This window comes from Oncorhynchus mykiss, chromosome 17 (assembly GCF_013265735.2).
Source record: "Oncorhynchus mykiss isolate Arlee chromosome 17, USDA_OmykA_1.1, whole genome shotgun sequence".
Classification (NCBI taxonomy): domain Eukaryota; kingdom Metazoa; phylum Chordata; class Actinopteri; order Salmoniformes; family Salmonidae; genus Oncorhynchus; species Oncorhynchus mykiss.
Window position 1 is genome coordinate 59,553,643 of NC_048581.1, and position 17,728 is coordinate 59,571,370.

Below are 17,728 nucleotides of genomic sequence, written 5' to 3' on the forward strand. Positions count from 1 at the left end.
AGGTAGAAACAGAAAAAAGGTGTCAGTAGTATATGCTGTGTCAGAAGTAGGGTTCGGGAGAATGAACTCAGCAATACAGCGGGTTTGGGCCCACAGTTTCAGCTTTGGCCCCCACACTGCCTCGAATTGTTGCAAGTATTGTTACCCAAACCCACTTGACCCACTTTGTCTTGCCTCCTCTAGAGGCAGCTATGGCAAGATTTACATGAAAAGGTTGGGTTCGTCCCCATTGCAGCTGAGCCAGCGGTGCTGATTACCCAAGTGCTTTGCTCTCGATATTGGTTTTGTCCAGGAAAAAAGGGAACATCTATTGAACAAGTACCCACCTTGCCATTAATTACATGTAATCGAGAATCCCACAGTGTTAGGTAGGGGGCGAACTGCTAGACATACCAATGTAACAAAAAATAAATACAGTTTGCCGAGAAGCTGTGCGAGATACTGCAAGCACTTTGAATAGCAGATTTCTGATATTCTATCGCAGTGGCATTATCATAGCCTATGAGGTCATCCGAGGAGTGGTTATTGTTGGGTGACAACTTAACCCAAAACTTTACATGGAACGACATGAAATATAGTCAGAAGTAGTCTTGGGGAGAATAGGTTCAGCAACAGGTGTATTGGTCCACAATTCCAGTTTTGCCCCCCACACTGCCTCTAATTCTTGCAAGAAGTAAGGTACCCTAGCCGTTTAATACACTTCCACTAGAGGCAGCGGTGGCAAGGTTGAGTTGAAAAGGGTTTGGGTTTGCGACCCATTGCAGCTGAGCCAGTGGTGCAGATTACCCAAATGCTTTGCTCTCGATATTGTTTTTTTTACTACTGGAAAAAGGTAACATCTATTGAATAAGTACCCCACCTTGCCATGAATGACATGTCATCAAGAATCCACCAAAGTGGTAGGTAGGGGGCGAACTGCTAGACATTGCAATGTTTAACAACAATATTACCGTTAAAGGAGAAGCTGTGCAAAACACTGTAAACAGTTTGAGTAGCTGTAATATATCATTCTTTCGCAGAGGCGATATCATAGCCTATGAAGTCCATCTGAGGCGTGATTATTGCTGGTTGAAAACTTAACCCAATACCCCGCTTGGGATGACTTGAAATATAGTCAGCCTTGGCAATTTTTGATAGTCTCATGTGAGACTGCTATACATGTGAAAGAGAAGATAGTGACAAGACCAAACATGGCTGCATCCAGCTCATTTATTTATAACCTTTTGATGCTTCAGCTGACAGTTGAACATTATCTTGCAACTAGGTAGAAACAGAAAAAAGGTGTCAGTAGTATATGCTGTGTCAGAAGTAGGTTCGGGAGAATGAACTCAGCAACAGCGGGTTTGGGCCCACAGTTTCAGCTTTGGCCCCCACACTGCCTCGAATTGTTGCAAGTAGTATGTTACCCAAAGCCACTTGACCCACTTTGTCTTGCCTCCTCTAGAGCAGCTATGGCAAGATTTACATGAAAAGGTTTTGGGTTCGTCCCCCATTGCAGCTGAGCCAGCGGTGCTGATTACCCAAAGTGCTTTGCTCTCGATATTGGTTTTGTCCAGGAAAAAAGGGAACATCTATTGAACAAGTACCCCACCTTGCCATTAATTACATGTAATCGAGAATCCACCAGTGTTAGGTAGGGGCGAACTGCTAGACATACCAATGTAACAAAAAATAATACAGTTTGCCGAGAAGCTGTGCGAGATACTGCAAGCAGTTTGAATAGCAGATTTCTGATATTCTATCGCAGTGGCATTATCATAGCCTATGAGGTCCATCCGAGGAGTGGTTATTGTTGGGTGACAACTTAACCCAAAACTTTACATTGGAACGACATGAATATAGTCAGAAGTAGTCTTGGGGAGAATAGGTTCAGCAACAGTGTGTATTGGTCCACAATTCCAGTTTGCCCCCACACTGCCTCTAATTCTTGCAAGAAGTAAGGTACCCTTAGCCACGTTATACACTTCCACTAGAGGCAGCGGTGGCAAGGTTGAGTTGAAAAGGTTTTGGGTTTGCGACCCATTGCAGCTGAGCCAGTGGTGCAGATTACCCAAAATGCTTTGCTCTCGATTTGTTTTTTTTACTACTGGAAAAAGGTAACATCTATTGAATAAGTACCCCACCTTGCCATGAATGACATGTCATCAAGAATCCACCAAAGTGGTAGGTAGGGGCGAACTGCTAGACATTGCAATGTTAAAACACAATGTTACCGTTAAAGGAGAAGCTGTGCAAAACACTGTAAACAGTTTGAGTAGCTGTAATATATCATTCTTTCGCAGAGGCGATATCATAGCCTATGAAGTCCATCTGAGGCGTGATTATTGCTGGTTGAAAACTTAACCCAATACCCCGCTTGGATGACTTGAAATATAGTCAGCCTTGGCAATTTTTGATAGTCTCATGTGAGACTGCTATACATGTGAAAGAGAAGATAGTGACAAGACCAAACATGGGCTGCATCCAGCTCATTTATTATATAACCTTTTTGATGCTTCAGCTGACAGTTGAACATTATCTTGCAACTAGGTAGAAACAGAAAAAGGTGTCAGTAGTATATGCTGTGTCAGAAGTAGGGTTCGGGAGAATGAACTCAGCAACAGCGGGTTTGGGCCCACAGTTTCAGCTTTGCCCCCACACTGCCTCGAATTGTTGCAAGTAGTATGTTACCCAAAGCCACTTGACCCACTTTGTCTTGCCTCCTCTAGAGGCAGCTATGGCAAGATTTACATGAAAAGGTTTTGGGTTCGTCCCCCATTGCAGCTGAGCAGCGGTGCTGATTACCCAAAGTGCTTTGCTCTCGATATTGGTTTTTGTCCAGGAAAAAAGGAACATCTATTGAACAAGTACCCCACCTTGCCATTAATTACATGTAATCGAGAATCCACCAGTGTTAGTAGGGGCGAACTGCTAGACATACCAATGTAACAAAAAATAATACAGTTTGCCGAGAAGCTGTGCGAGATACTGCAAGCAGTTTGAATAGCAGATTTCTGATATTCTATCGCAGTGGCATTATCATAGCCTATGAGGTCCATCCGAGGAGTGGTTATTGTTGGGTGACAACTTAACCCAAAACTTTACATTGGAACGACATGAAATATAGTCAGAAGTAGTCTTGGGGAGAAGGTTCAGCAACAGGTGGTATTGGTCCACAATTCCGTTTTGCCCCCCACACTGCCTCTAATTCTTGCAAGAAGTAAGGTACCCTTAGCCACGTTATACACTTCCACTAGAGGCAGCGGTGGCAAGGTTGAGTTGAAAAGGTTTTGGGTTTGCGACCCATTGCAGCTGAGCCAGTGGTGCAGATTACCCAAAATGCTTTGCTCTCGATATTGTTTTTTTTTACTACTGGAAAAAGGTAACATCTATTGAATAAGTACCCCACCTTGCCATGAATGACATGTCATCAAGAATCCACCAAAGTGGTAGGTAGGGGGCGAACTGCTAGACATTGCAATGTTAAAACACAATATTACCGTTAAAGGAGAAGCTGTGCAAAACACTGTAAACAGTTTGAGTAGCTGTAATATATCATTCTTTCGCAGAGGCGATATCATAGCCTATGAAGTCCATCTGAGGCGTGATTATTGCTGGTTGAAAACTTAACCCAATACCCCGCTTGGGATGACTTGAAATATAGTCAGCCTTGGCAATTTTTGATAGTCTCATGTGAGACTGCTATACATGTGAAAGAGAAGATAGTGACAAGACCAAACATGGGCTGCATCCAGCTCATTTATTATATACCCTTTTGATGCTTCAGCTGACAGTTGAACATTATCTTGCAACTAGGTAGAAACAGAAAAAGGTGTCAGTAGTATATGCTGTGTCAGAAGTAGGGTTCGGGAGAATGAACTCAGCAACAGCGGGTTTGGGCCCACAGTTTCAGCTTTGCCCCCACACTGCTCGAATTGTTGCAAGTAGTATGTTACCCAAAGCCACTTGACCCACTTTGTCTTGCCTCCTCTAGAGGCAGCTATGGCAAGATTTACATGAAAAGGTTTTGGGTTCGTCCCCCATTGCAGCTGAGCCAGCGGTGCTGATTACCCAAAGTGCTTTGCTCTCGATATTGGTTTTGTCCAGGAAAAAAGGGAACATCTATTGAACAAGTACCCCACCTTGCCATTAATTACATGTAATCGAGAATCCACCAGTGTTAGGTAGGGGGCGAACTGCTAGACATACCAATGTAACAAAAAATAATACAGTTTGCCGAGAAGCTGTGCGAGATACTGCAAGCAGTTTGAATAGCAGATTTCTGATATTCTATCGCAGTGGCATTATCATAGCCTATGAGGTCCATCCGAGGAGTGGTTATTGTTGGGTGACAACTTAACCCAAAACTTTACATTGGAACGACATGAAATATAGTCAGAAGTAGTCTTGGGGAGAATAGGTTCAGCAACAGGTGGTATTGGTCCACAATTCCAGTTTTGCCCCCCACACTGCCTCTAATTCTTGCAAGAAGTAAGGTACCCTTAGCCACGTTATACACTTCCACTAGAGGCAGCGGTGGCAAGGTTGAGTTGAAAGGTTTTGGGTTTGCGACCCATTGCAGCTGAGCCAGTGGTGCAGATTACCCAAAATGCTTTGCTCTCGATATTGTTTTTTTTTACTACTGGAAAAAGGTAACATCTATTGAATAAGTACCCCACCTTGCCATGAATGACATGTCATCAAGAATCCACCAAAGTGGTAGGTAGGGGGCGAACTGCTAGACATTGCAATGTTAAAACCAATATTACCGTTAAAGGAGAAGCTGTGCAAAACACTGTAAACAGTTTGAGTAGCTGTAATATATCATTCTTTCGCAGAGGCGATATCATAGCCTATGAAGTCCATCTGAGGCGTGATTATTGCTGGTTGAAAACTTAACCCAATACCCCGCTTGGGATGACTTGAAATATAGTCAGCCTTGGCAATTTTTGATAGTCTCATGTGAGACTGCTATACATGTGAAAGAGAAGATAGTGACAAGACCAAACATGGGCTGCATCCAGCTCATTTATTATAAACCCTTTTGATGCTTCAGCTGACAGTTGAACATTATCTTGCAACTAGGTAGAAACAGAAAAAAGGTGTCAGTAGTATATGCTGTGTCAGAAGTAGGGTTCGGGAGAATGAACTCAGCAACAGCGGGTTTGGGCCCACAGTTTCAGCTTTGCCCCCACACTGCCTCGAATTGTTGCAAGTAGTATGTTACCCAAAGCCACTTGACCCACTTTGTCTTGCCTCCTCTAGAGGCAGCTATGGCAAGATTTACATGAAAAGGTTTTGGTTCGTCCCCCATTGCAGCTGAGCCAGCGGTGCTGATTACCCAAAGTGCTTTGCTCTCGATATTGGTTTTGTCCAGGAAAAAGGGAACATCTATTGAACAAGTACCCCACCTTGCCATTAATTACATGTAATCGAGAATCCACCAGTGTTAGGTAGGGGGCGAACTGCTAGACATACCAATGTAACAAAAAATAATACAGTTTGCCGAGAAGCTGTGCGAGATACTGCAAGCAGTTTGAATAGCAGATTTCTGATATTCTATCGCAGTGGCATTATCATAGCCTATGAGGTCCATCCGAGGAGTGGTTATTGTTGGGTGACAACTTAACCCAAAACTTTACATTGGAACGACATGAAATATAGTCAGAAGTAGTCTTGGGGAGAATAGGTTCAGCAACAGGTGGTATTGGTCCACAATTCCAGTTTTGCCCCCCACACTGCCTCTAATTCTTGCAAGAAGTAAGGTACCCTTAGCCACGTTATACACTTCCACTAGAGGCAGCGGTGGCAAGGTTGAGTTGAAAAGGTTTTGGGTTTGCGACCCATTGCAGCTGAGCCAGTGGTGCAGATTACCCAAAATGCTTTGCTCTCGATATTGTTTTTTTTACTACTGGAAAAAGGTAACATCTATTGAATAAGTACCCCACCTTGCCATGAATGACATGTCATCAAGAATCCACCAAAGTGGTAGGTAGGGGGCGAACTGCTAGACATTGCAATGTTAAAACACAATATTACCGTTAAAGGAGAAGCTGTGCAAAACACTGTAAACAGTTTGAGTAGCTGTAATATATCATTCTTTCGCAGAGGCGATATCATAGCCTATGAAGTCCATCTGAGGCGTGATTATTGCTGGTTGAAAACTTAACCCAATACCCCGCTTGGGATGACTTGAAATATAGTCAGCCTTGGCAATTTTTGATAGTCTCATGTGAGACTGCTATACATGTGAAAGAGAAGATAGTGACAAGACCAAACATGGGCTGCATCCAGCTCATTTATTATATAACCTTTTTGATGCTTCAGCTGACAGTTGAACATTATCTTGCAACTAGGTAGAAACAGAAAAAAGGTGTCAGTAGTATATGCTGTGTCAGAAGTAGGGTTCGGGAGAATGAACTCAGCAACAGCGGGTTTGGGCCCACAGTTTCAGCTTTGCCCCCACACTGCCTCGAATTGTTGCAAGTAGTATGTTACCCAAAGCCACTTGACCCACTTTGTCTTGCCTCCTCTAGAGGCAGCTATGGCAAGATTTACATGAAAAGGTTTTGGGTTCGTCCCCCATTGCAGCTGAGCCAGCGGTGCTGATTACCCAAAGTGCTTTGCTCTCGATATTGGTTTTGTCCAGGAAAAAAGGGAACATCTATTGAACAAGTACCCCACCTTGCCATTAATTACATGTAATCGAGAATCCACCAGTGTTAGGTAGGGGCGAACTGCTAGACATACCAATGTAACAAAAAATAATACAGTTTGCCGAGAAGCTGTGCGAGATACTGCAAGCAGTTTGAATAGCAGATTTCTGATATTCTATCGCAGTGGCATTATCATAGCCTATGAGGTCCATCCGAGGAGTGGTTATTGTTGGGTGACAACTTAACCCAAACTTTACATTGGAACGACATGAAATATAGTCAGAAGTAGTCTTGGGGAGAATAGGTTCAGCAACAGGTGGTATTGGTCCACAATTCCAGTTTTGCCCCCACACTGCCTCTAATTCTTGCAAGAAGTAAGGTACCCTTAGCCACGTTATACACTTCCACTAGAGGCAGCGGTGGCAAGGTTGAGTTGAAAAGGTTTTGGGTTTGCGACCCATTGCAGCTGAGCCAGTGGTGCAGATTACCCAAAATGCTTTGCTCTCGATATTGTTTTTTTTACTACTGGAAAAAGGTAACATCTATTGAATAAGTACCCCACCTTGCCATGAATGACATGTCATCAAGAATCCACCAAAGTGGTAGGTAGGGGGCGAACTGCTAGACATTGCAATGTTAAAACACAATGTTACCGTTAAAGGAGAAGCTGTGCAAAACACTGTAAACAGTTTGAGTAGCTGTAATATATCATTCTTTCGCAGAGGCGATATCATAGCCTATGAAGTCCATCTGAGGCGTGATTATTGCTGGTTGAAAACTTAACCCAATACCCGCTTGGGATGACTTGAAATATAGTCAGCCTTGGCAATTTTTGATAGTCTCATGTGAGACTGCTATACATGTGAAAGAGAAGATAGTGACAAGACCAAACATGGGCTGCATCCAGCTCATTTATTATATAACCTTTTTGATGCTTCAGCTGACAGTTGAACATTATCTTGCAACTAGGTAGAAACAGAAAAAAGGTGTCAGTAGTATATGCTGTGTCAGAAGTAGGGTTCGGGAGAATGAACTCAGCAACAGCGGGTTGGGCCCACAGTTTCAGCTTTGCCCCCACACTGCCTCGAATTGTTGCAAGTAGTATGTTACCCAAAGCCACTTGACCCACTTTGTCTTGCCTCCTCTAGAGGCAGCTATGGCAAGATTTACATGAAAAGGTTTTGGGTTCGTCCCCCATTGCAGCTGAGCCAGCGGTGCTGATTACCCAAAGTGCTTTGCTCTCGATATTGGTTTTGTCCAGGAAAAAAGGAACATCTATTGAACAAGTACCCCACCTTGCCATTAATTACATGTAATCGAGAATCCACCAGTGTTAGGTAGGGGGCGAACTGCTAGACATACCAATGTAACAAAAAATAATACAGTTTGCCGAGAAGCTGTGCGAGATACTGCAAGCAGTTTGAATAGCAGATTTCTGATATTCTATCGCAGTGGCATTATCATAGCCTATGAGGTCCATCCGAGGAGTGGTTATTGTTGGGTGACAACTTAACCCAAAACTTTACATTGGAACGACATGAAATATAGTCAGAAGTAGTCTTGGGGAGAATAGGTTCAGCAACAGGTGGTATTGGTCCACAATTCCAGTTTTGCCCCCACACTGCCTCTAATTCTTGCAAGAAGTAAGGTACCCTTAGCCACGTTATACACTTCCACTAGAGGCAGCGGTGGCAAGGTTGAGTTGAAAAGGTTTTGGGTTTGCGACCCATTGCAGCTGAGCCAGTGGTGCAGATTACCCAAAATGCTTTGCTCTCGATATTGTTTTTTTTACTACTGGAAAAAGGTAACATCTATTGAATAAGTACCCCACCTTGCCATGAATGACATGTCATCAAGAATCCACCAAAGTGGTAGGTAGGGGGCGAACTGCTAGACATTGCAATGTTAAAACACAATATTACCGTTAAAGGAGAAGCTGTGCAAAACACTGTAAACAGTTTGAGTAGCTGTAATATATCATTCTTTCGCAGAGGCGATATCATAGCCTATGAAGTCCATCTGAGGCGTGATTATTGCTGGTTGAAAACTTAACCCAATACCCCGCTTGGGATGACTTGAAATATAGTCAGCCTTGGCAATTTTTGATAGTCTCATGTGAGACTGCTATACATGTGAAAGAGAAGATAGTGACAAGACCAAACATGGGCTGCATCCAGCTCATTTATTATATAACCTTTTTGATGCTTCAGCTGACAGTTGAACATTATCTTGCAACTAGGTAGAAACAGAAAAAAGGTGTCAGTAGTATATGCTGTGTCAGAAGTAGGGTTCGGGAGAATGAACTCAGCAACAGCGGGTTTGGGCCCACAGTTTCAGCTTTGGCCCCACACTGCCTCGAATTGTTGCAAGTAGTATGGTTACCCAAAGCCACTTGACCCACTTTGTCTTGGCCTCCTCTAGAGGCAGCTATGGCAAGATTTACATGAAAACGTTTTGGTTCGTCCCCCATTGCAGCTGAGCCAGCGGTGCTGATTACCCAAAGTGCTTTGCTCTCGATATTGGTTTTGTCCAGGAAAAAAGGGAACATCTATTGAACAAGTACCCCACCTTGCCATTAATTACATGTAATCGAGAATCCACCAGTGTTAGGTAGGGGGGCGAACTGCTAGACATACCAAGGTAACAAAAAATAATACAGTTTGCCGAGAAGCTGTGCGAGATACTGCAAGCAGTTTGAATAGCAGATTTCTGATATTCTATCGCAGTGGCATTATCATAGCCTATGAGGTCCATCCGAGGAGTGGTTATTGTTGGGTGACAACTTAACCCAAAACTTTACATTGGAACGACATGAAATATAGTCAGAAGTAGTCTTGGGGAGAATAGGTTCAGCAACAGGTGGTATTGGTCCACAATTCCAGTTTTGCCCCCCACACTGCCTCTAATTCTTGCAAGAAGTAAGGTACCCTTAGCCACGTTATACACTTCCACTAGAGGCAGCGGTGGCAAGGTTGAGTTGAAAAGGTTTTGGGTTTGCGACCCATTGCAGCTGAGCCAGTGGTGCAGATTACCCAAAATGCTTTGCTCTCGATATTGTTTTTTTACTACTGGAAAAAGGTAACATCTATTGAATAAGTACCCCACCTTGCCATGAATGACATGTCATCAAGAATCCACCAAAGTGGTAGGTAGGGGGCGAACTGCTAGACATTGCAATGTTAAAACACAATATTACCGTTAAAGGAGAAGCTGTGCAAAACACTGTAAACAGTTTGAGTAGCTGTAATATATCATTCTTTCGCAGAGGCGATATCATAGCCTATGAAGTCCATCTGAGGCGTGATTATTGCTGGTTGAAAACTTAACCCAATACCCCGCTTGGGATGACTTGAAATATAGTCAGCCTTGGCAATTTTTGATAGTCTCATGTGAGACTGCTATACATGTGAAAGAGAAGATAGTGACAAGACCAAACATGGGCTGCATCCAGCTCATTTATTATATAACCTTTTGATGCTTCAGCTGACAGTTGAACATTATCTTGCAACTAGGTAGAAACAGAAAAAAGGTGTCAGTAGTATATGCTGTGTCAGAAGTAGGGTTCGGGAGAATGAACTCAGCAACAGCGGGTTTTGGGCCCACAGTTTCAGCTTTGCCCCCACACTGCCTCGAATTGTTTGCAAGTAGTATGTTACCCAAAGCCACTTGACCCACTTTGTCTTGCCTCCTCTAGAGGCAGCTATGGCAAGATTTACATGAAAACGTTTTGGGTTCGTCCCCCATTGCAGCTGAGCCAGCGGTGCTGATTACCCAAAGTGCTTTGCTCTCGATATTGGTTTTGTCCAGGAAAAAAGGGAACATCTATTGAACAAGTACCCCACCTTGCCATTAATTACATGTAATCGAGAATCCACCAGTGTTAGGTAGGGGGCGAACTGCTAGACATACCAATGTAACAAAAAATAATACAGTTTGCCGAGAAGCTGTGCGAGATACTGCAAGCAGTTTGAATAGCAGATTTCTGATATTCTATCGCAGTGGCATTATCATAGCCTATGAGGTTCCATCCGAGGAGTGGTTATTGTTGGGTGACAACTTAACCCAAAACTTTACATTGGAACGACATGAAATATAGTCAGAAGTAGTCTTGGGGAGAATAGGTTCAGCAACAGGTGGTATTGGTCCACAATTCCAGTTTTGCCCCCCCACACTGCCTCTAATTCTTGCAAGAAGTAAGGTACCCTTAGCCACGTTATACACTTCCACTAGAGGCAAGCGGTGGCAAGGTTGAGTTGAAAAGGTTTTGGGTTTGCGACCCATTGCAGCTGAGCCAGTGGTGCAGATTACCCAAAATGCTTTGCTCTCGATATTGTTTTTTTTACTACTGGAAAAAGGTAACATCTATTGAATAAGTACCCCACCTTGCCATGAATGACATGTCATCAAGAATCCACCAAAGTGGTAGGTAGGGGGCGAACTGCTAGACATTGCAATGTTAAAACACAATATTACCGTTAAAGGAGAAGCTGTGCAAAACACTGTAAACAGTTTGAGTAGCTGTAATATATCATTCTTTCGCAGAGGCGATATCATAGCCTATGAAGTCCATCTGAGGCGTGATTATTGCTGGTTGAAAACTTAACCCAATACCCCGCTTGGGATGACTTGAAATATAGTCAGCCTTGGCAATTTTTGATAGTCTCATGTGAGACTGCTATACATGTGAAAGAGAAGATAGTGACAAGACCAAACATGGGCTGCATCCAGCTCATTTATTATATAACCTTTTTGATGCTTCAGCTGACAGTTGAAACATTATCTTGCAACTAGGTAGAAACAGAAAAAAGGTGTCAGTAGTATATGCTGTGTCAGAAGTAGGGTTCGGGAGAATGAACTCAGCAACAGCGGGTTTGGGCCCACAGTTTCAGCTTTGCCCCCACACTGCCTCGAATTGTTGCAAGTAGTATGTTACCCAAAGCCACTTGACCCACTTTGTCTTGCCTCCTCTAGAGGCAGCTATGGCAAGATTTACATGAAAAGGTTTTGGGTTCGTCCCCCATTGCAGCTGAGCCAGCGGTGCTGATTACCCAAAGTGCTTTGCTCTCGATATTGGTTTTGTCCAGGAAAAAAAGGGAACATCTATTGAACAAGTACCCCACCTTGCCATTAATTACATGTAATCGAGAATCCACCAGTGTTAGGTAGGGGGGCGAACTGCTAGACATACCAATGTAACAAAAAATAATACAGTTTGCCGAGAAGCTGTGCGAGATACTGCAAGCAGTTTGAATAGCAGATTTCTGATATTCTATCGCAGTGGCATTATCATAGCCTATGAGGTCCATCCGAGGAGTGGTTATTGTTGGGTGACAACTTAACCCAAAACTTTACATTGGAACGACATGAAATATAGTCAGAAGTAGTCTTGGGGAGAATAGGTTCAGCAACAGGTGGTATTGGTCCACAATTCCAGTTTTGCCCCCCACACTGCCTCTAATTCTTGCAAGAAGTAAGGTACCCTTAGCCACGTTATACACTTCCACTAGAGGCAGCGGTGGCAAGGTTGAGTTGAAAAGGTTTTGGGTTTGCGACCCATTGCAGCTGAGCCAGTGGTGCAGATTACCCAAATGCTTTGCTCTCGATATTGTTTTTTTTTACTACTGGAAAAAGGTAACATCTATTGAATAAGTACCCCACCTTGCCATGAATGACATATCATCAAGAATCCACCAAAGTGGTAGGTAGGGGGCGAACTGCTAGACATTGCAATGTTAAAACACAATATTACCGTTAAAGGAGAAGCTGTGCAAAACACTGTAAACAGTTTGAGTAGCTGTAATATATCATTCTTTCGCAGAGGCGATATCATAGCCTATGAAGTCCATCTGAGGCGTGATTATTGCTGGTTGAAAACTTAACCCAATACCCCGCTTGGGATGACTTGAAATATAGTCAGCCTTGGCAATTTTTGATAGTCTCATGTGAGACTGCTATACATGTGAAAGAGAAGATAGTGACAAGACCAAACATGGGCTGCATCCAGCTCATTTACTATATAACCTTTTTGATGCTTCAGCTGACAGTTGAACATTATCTTGCAACTAGGTAGAAACAGAAAAAAGGTGTCAGTAGTATATGCTGTGTCAGAAGTAGGGTTCGGGAGAATGAACTCAGCAACAGCGGGTTTGGGCCACAGTTTCAGCTTTGCCCCCACACTGCCTCGAATTGTTGCAAGTAGTATGTTACCCAAAGCCACTTGACCCACTTTGTCTTGCCTCCTCTAGAGGCAGCTATGGCAAGATTTACATGAAAAGGTTTTGGGTTCGTCCCCCATTGCAGCTGAGCCAGCGGTGCTGATTACCCAAAGTGCTTTGCTCTCGATATTGGTTTTGTCCAGGAAAAAAGGGAACATCTATTGAACAAGTACCCCACCTTGCCATTAATTACATGTAATCGAGAATCCACCAGTGTTAGGTAGGGGGCGAACTGCTAGACATACCAATGTAACAAAAAATAATACAGTTTGCCGAGAAGCTGTGCGAGATACTGCAAGCAGTTTGAATAGCAGATTTCTGATATTCTATCGCAGTGGCATTATCATAGCCTATGAGGTCCATCCGAGGAGTGGTTATTGTTGGGTGACAACTTAACCCAAAACTTTACATTGGAACGACATGAAATATAGTCAGAAGTAGTCTTGGGGAGAATAGGTTCAGCAACAGGTGGTATTGGTCCACAATTCCAGTTTTGCCCCCCACACTGCCTCTAATTCTTGCAAGAAGTAAGGTACCCTTAGCCACGTTATACACTTCCACTAGAGGCAGCGGTGGCAAGGTTGAGTTGAAAAGGTTTTGGGTTTGCGACCCATTGCAGCTGAGCCAGTGGTGCAGATTACCCAAAATGCTTTGCTCTCGATATTGTTTTTTTTACTACTGGAAAAAGGTAACATCTATTGAATAAGTACCCCCACCTTGCCATGAATGACATGTCATCAAGAATCCACCAAAGTGGTAGGTAGGGGGCGAACTGCTAGACATTGCAATGTTAAAACACAATATTACCGTTAAAGGAGAAGCTGTGCAAAACACTGTAAACAGTTTGAGTAGCTGTAATATATCATTCTTTCGCAGAGGCGATATCATAGCCTATGAAGTCCATCTGAGGCGTGATTATTGCTGGTTGAAAACTTAACCCAATACCCCGCTTGGGATGACTTGAAATATAGTCAGCCTTGGCAATTTTTGATAGTCTCATGTGAGACTGCTATACATGTGAAAGAGAAGATAGTGACAAGACCAAACATGGGCTGCATCCAGCTCATTTATTATATAACCTTTTTGATGCTTCAGCTGACAGTTGAACATTATCTTGCAACTAGGTAGAAACAGAAAAAAGGGTGTCAGTAGTATATGCTGTGTCAGAAGTAGGGTTCGGGAGAATGAACTCAGCAACAGCGGGTTTGGGCCCACAGTTTCAGCTTTGCCCCCACACTGCCTCGAATTGTTGCAAGTAGTATGTTACCCAAAGCCACTTGACCCACTTTGTCTTGCCTCCTCTAGAGGCAGCTATGGCAAGATTTACATGAAAAGGTTTTGGGTTCGTCCCCCATTGCAGCTGAGCCAGCGGTGCTGATTACCCAAAGTGCTTTGCTCTCGATATTGGTTTTGTCCAGGAAAAAAGGGAACATCTATTGAACAAGTACCCCACCTTGCCATTAATTACATGTAATCGAGAATCCACCAGTGTTAGGTAGGGGGCGAACTGCTAGACATACCAATGTAACAAAAATAATACAGTTTGCCGAGAAGCTGTGCGAGATACTGCAAGCAGTTTGAATAGCAGATTTCTGATATTCTATCGCAGTGGCATTATCATAGCCTATGAGGTCCATCCGAGGAGTGGTTATTGTTGGGTGACAACTTAACCCAAAACTTTACATTGGAACGACATGAAATATAGTCAGAAGTAGTCTTGGGGAGAATAGGTTCAGCAACAGGTGGTATTGGTCCACAATTCCAGTTTTGCCCCCCACACTGCCTCTAATTCTTGCAAGAAGTAAGGTACCCTTAGCCACGTTATACACTTCCACTAGAGGCAGCGGTGGCAAGGTTGAGTTGAAAAGGTTTTGGGTTTGCGACCCATTGCAGCTGAGCCAGTGGTGCAGATTACCCAAAATGCTTTGCTCTCGATATTGTTTTTTTTACTACTGGAAAAAGATAACATCTATTGAATAAGTACCCCACCTTGCCATGAATGACATGTCATCAAGAATCCACCAAAGTGGTAGGTAGGGGGCGAACTGCTAGACATTGCAATGTTAAAACACAATATTACCGTTAAAGGAGAAGCTGTGCAAAACACTGTAAACAGTTTGAGTAGCTGTAATATATCATTCTTTCGCAGAGGCGATATCATAGCCTATGAAGTCCATCTGAGGTGTGATTATTGCTGGTTGAAAACTTAACCCAATACCCCGCTTGGGATGACTTGAAATATAGTCAGCCTTGGCAATTTTTGATAGTCTCATGTGAGACTGCTATACATGTGAAAGAGAAGATAGTGACAACACCAAACATGGGCTGCATCCAGCTCATTTATTATATAACCTTTTTGATGCTTCAGCTGACAGTTGAACATTATCTTGCAACTAGGTAGAAACAGAAAAAAGGTGTCAGTAGTATATGCTGTGTCAGAAGTAGGGTTCGGGAGAATGAACTCAGCAACAGCGGGTTTGGGCCCACAGTTTCAGCTTTGCCCCCACACTGCCTCGAATTGTTGCAAGTAGTATGTTACCCAAAGCCACTTGACCCACTTTGTCTTGCCTCCTCTAGAGGCAGCTATGGCAAGATTTACATGAAAAGGTTTTGGGTTCGTCCCCCATTGCAGCTGAGCCAGCGGTGCTGATTACCCAAAGTGCTTTGCTCTCGATATTGGTTTTGTCCAGGAAAAAAGGGAACATCTATTGAACAAGTACCCCACCTTGCCATTAATTACATGTAATCGAGAATCCACCAGTGTTAGGTAGGGGGCGAACTGCTAGACATACCAATGTAACAAAAAATAATACAGTTTGCCGAGAAGCTGTGCGAGATACTGCAAGCAGTTTGAATAGCAGATTTCTGATATTCTATCGCAGTGGCATTATCATAGCCTATGAGGTCCATCCGAGGAGTGGTTATTGTTGGGTGACAACTTAACCCAAAACTTTACATTGGAACGACATGAAATATAGTCAGAAGTAGTCTTGGGGAGAATAGGTTCAGCAACAGGTGGTATTGGTCCACAATTCCAGTTTTGCCCCCCACACTGCCTCTAATTCTTGCAAGAAGTAAGGTACCCTTAGCCACGTTATACACTTCCACTAGAGGCAGCGGTGGCAAGGTTGAGTTGAAAAGGTTTTGGGTTTGCGACCCATTGCAGCTGAGCCAGTGGTGCAGATTACCCAAAATGCTTTGCTCTCGATATTGTTTTTTTTACTACTGGAAAAAGGTAACATCTATTGAATAAGTACCCCACCTTGCCATGAATGACATGTCATCAAGAATCCACCAAAGTGGTAGGTAGGGGGCGAACTGCTAGACATTGCAATGTTAAAACACAATATTACCGTTAAAGGAGAAGCTGTGCAAAACACTGTAAACAGTTTGAGTAGCTGTAATATATCATTCTTTCGCAGAGGCGATATCATAGCCTATGAAGTCCATCTGAGGCGTGATTATTGCTGGTTGAAAACTTAACCCAATACCCCGCTTGGGATGACTTGAAATATAGTCAGCCTTGGCAATTTTTGATAGTCTCATGTGAGACTGCTATACATGTGAAAGAGAAGATAGTGACAAGACCAAACATGGGCTGCATCCAGCTCATTTATTATATAACCTTTTTGATGCTTCAGCTGACAGTTGAACATTATCTTGCAACTAGGTAGAAACAGAAAAAAGGTGTCAGTAGTATATGCTGTGTCAGAAGTAGGGTTCGGGAGAATGAACTCAGCAACAGCGGGTTTGGGCCCACAGTTTCAGCTTTGCCCCCACACTGCCTCGAATTGTTGCAAGTAGTATGTTACCCAAAGCCACTTGACCCACTTTGTCTTGCCTCCTCTAGAGGCAGCTATGGCAAGATTTACATGAAAACGTTTTGGGTTCGTCCCCCATTGCAGCTGAGCCAGCGGTGCTGATTACCCAAAGTGCTTTGCTCTCGATATTGGTTTTGTCCAGGAAAAAAGGGAACATCTATTGAACAAGTACCCCACCTTGCCATTAATTACATGTAATCGAGAATCCACCAGTGTTAGGTAGGGGGCGAACTGCTAGACATACCAATGTAACAAAAAATAATACAGTTTGCCGAGAAGCTGTGCGAGATACTGCAAGCAGTTTGAATAGCAGATTTCTGATATTCTATCGCAGTGGCATTATCATAGCCTATGAGGTCCATCCGAGGAGTGGTTATTGTTGGGTGACAACTTAACCCAAAACTTTACATTGGAACGACATGAAATATAGTCAGAAGTAGTCTTGGGGAGAATAGGTTCAGCAACAGGTGGTATTGGTCCACAATTCCAGTTTTGCCCCCCACACTGCCTCTAATTCTTGCAAGAAGTAAGGTACCCTTAGCCACGTTATACACTTCCACTAGAGGCAGCGGTGGCAAGGTTGAGTTGAAAAGGTTTTGGGTTTGCGACCCATTGCAGCTGAGCCAGTGGTGCAGATTACCCAAAATGCTTTGCTCTCGATATTGTTTTTTTTACTACTGGAAAAAGGTAACATCTATTGAATAAGTACCCCACCTTGCCATGAATGACATGTCATCAAGAATCCACCAAAGTGGTAGGTAGGGGGCGAACTGCTAGACATTGCAATGTTAAAACACAATGTTACCGTTAAAGGAGAAGCTGTGCAAAACACTGTAAACAGTTTGAGTAGCTGTAATATATCATTCTTTCGCAGAGGCGATATCATAGCCTATGAAGTCCATCTGAGGCGTGATTATTGCTGGTTGAAAACTTAACCCAATACCCCGCTTGGGATGACTTGAAATATAGTCAGCCTTGGCAATTTTTGATAGTCTCATGTGAGACTGCTATACATGTGAAAGAGAAGATAGTGACAAGACCAAACATGGGCTGCATC

The 17,728-nt window shown here is 43.3% G+C and overlaps 14 non-coding genes across 14 annotated transcripts; all 14 read left to right on the forward strand.

Annotated features, from left to right (window-relative positions):
* Window positions 1-1,007: 1,007 nt before the first annotated feature.
* LOC118940697 lies at window positions 1,008-1,149 on the forward strand. Its single transcript, XR_005037283.1, has one exon. It is a non-coding gene; the product is annotated as a U4 spliceosomal RNA (small nuclear RNA).
* Window positions 1,150-2,270: 1,121 nt separating this feature from the next.
* On the forward strand, window positions 2,271-2,411 carry LOC118940566. Its single transcript, XR_005037154.1, has one exon. It is a non-coding gene; the product is annotated as a U4 spliceosomal RNA (small nuclear RNA).
* Window positions 2,412-3,536: 1,125 nt separating this feature from the next.
* On the forward strand, window positions 3,537-3,678 carry LOC118940698. The gene has a single exon (XR_005037284.1). It is a non-coding gene; the product is annotated as a U4 spliceosomal RNA (small nuclear RNA).
* Window positions 3,679-4,805: 1,127 nt separating this feature from the next.
* Window positions 4,806-4,947, forward strand: LOC118940699. The gene has a single exon (XR_005037285.1). It is a non-coding gene; the product is annotated as a U4 spliceosomal RNA (small nuclear RNA).
* A 1,128-nt stretch (window positions 4,948-6,075) lies between these two features.
* LOC118940700 lies at window positions 6,076-6,217 on the forward strand. The gene has a single exon (XR_005037286.1). It is a non-coding gene; the product is annotated as a U4 spliceosomal RNA (small nuclear RNA).
* Window positions 6,218-7,345: 1,128 nt separating this feature from the next.
* Window positions 7,346-7,486, forward strand: LOC118940577. The gene has a single exon (XR_005037165.1). It is a non-coding gene; the product is annotated as a U4 spliceosomal RNA (small nuclear RNA).
* Window positions 7,487-8,614: 1,128 nt separating this feature from the next.
* On the forward strand, window positions 8,615-8,756 carry LOC118940701. Its single transcript, XR_005037287.1, has one exon. It is a non-coding gene; the product is annotated as a U4 spliceosomal RNA (small nuclear RNA).
* Window positions 8,757-9,888: 1,132 nt separating this feature from the next.
* LOC118940702 lies at window positions 9,889-10,030 on the forward strand. Its single transcript, XR_005037288.1, has one exon. It is a non-coding gene; the product is annotated as a U4 spliceosomal RNA (small nuclear RNA).
* A 1,135-nt stretch (window positions 10,031-11,165) lies between these two features.
* Window positions 11,166-11,307, forward strand: LOC118940703. Its single transcript, XR_005037289.1, has one exon. It is a non-coding gene; the product is annotated as a U4 spliceosomal RNA (small nuclear RNA).
* A 1,134-nt stretch (window positions 11,308-12,441) lies between these two features.
* Window positions 12,442-12,583, forward strand: LOC118940704. The gene has a single exon (XR_005037290.1). It is a non-coding gene; the product is annotated as a U4 spliceosomal RNA (small nuclear RNA).
* A 1,131-nt stretch (window positions 12,584-13,714) lies between these two features.
* On the forward strand, window positions 13,715-13,856 carry LOC118940705. Its single transcript, XR_005037291.1, has one exon. It is a non-coding gene; the product is annotated as a U4 spliceosomal RNA (small nuclear RNA).
* Window positions 13,857-14,987: 1,131 nt separating this feature from the next.
* Window positions 14,988-15,129, forward strand: LOC118940541. The gene has a single exon (XR_005037137.1). It is a non-coding gene; the product is annotated as a U4 spliceosomal RNA (small nuclear RNA).
* A 1,131-nt stretch (window positions 15,130-16,260) lies between these two features.
* On the forward strand, window positions 16,261-16,402 carry LOC118940706. Its single transcript, XR_005037292.1, has one exon. It is a non-coding gene; the product is annotated as a U4 spliceosomal RNA (small nuclear RNA).
* Window positions 16,403-17,533: 1,131 nt separating this feature from the next.
* On the forward strand, window positions 17,534-17,675 carry LOC118940707. Its single transcript, XR_005037293.1, has one exon. It is a non-coding gene; the product is annotated as a U4 spliceosomal RNA (small nuclear RNA).
* The last annotated feature ends 53 nt before the right edge of the window (window positions 17,676-17,728 follow it).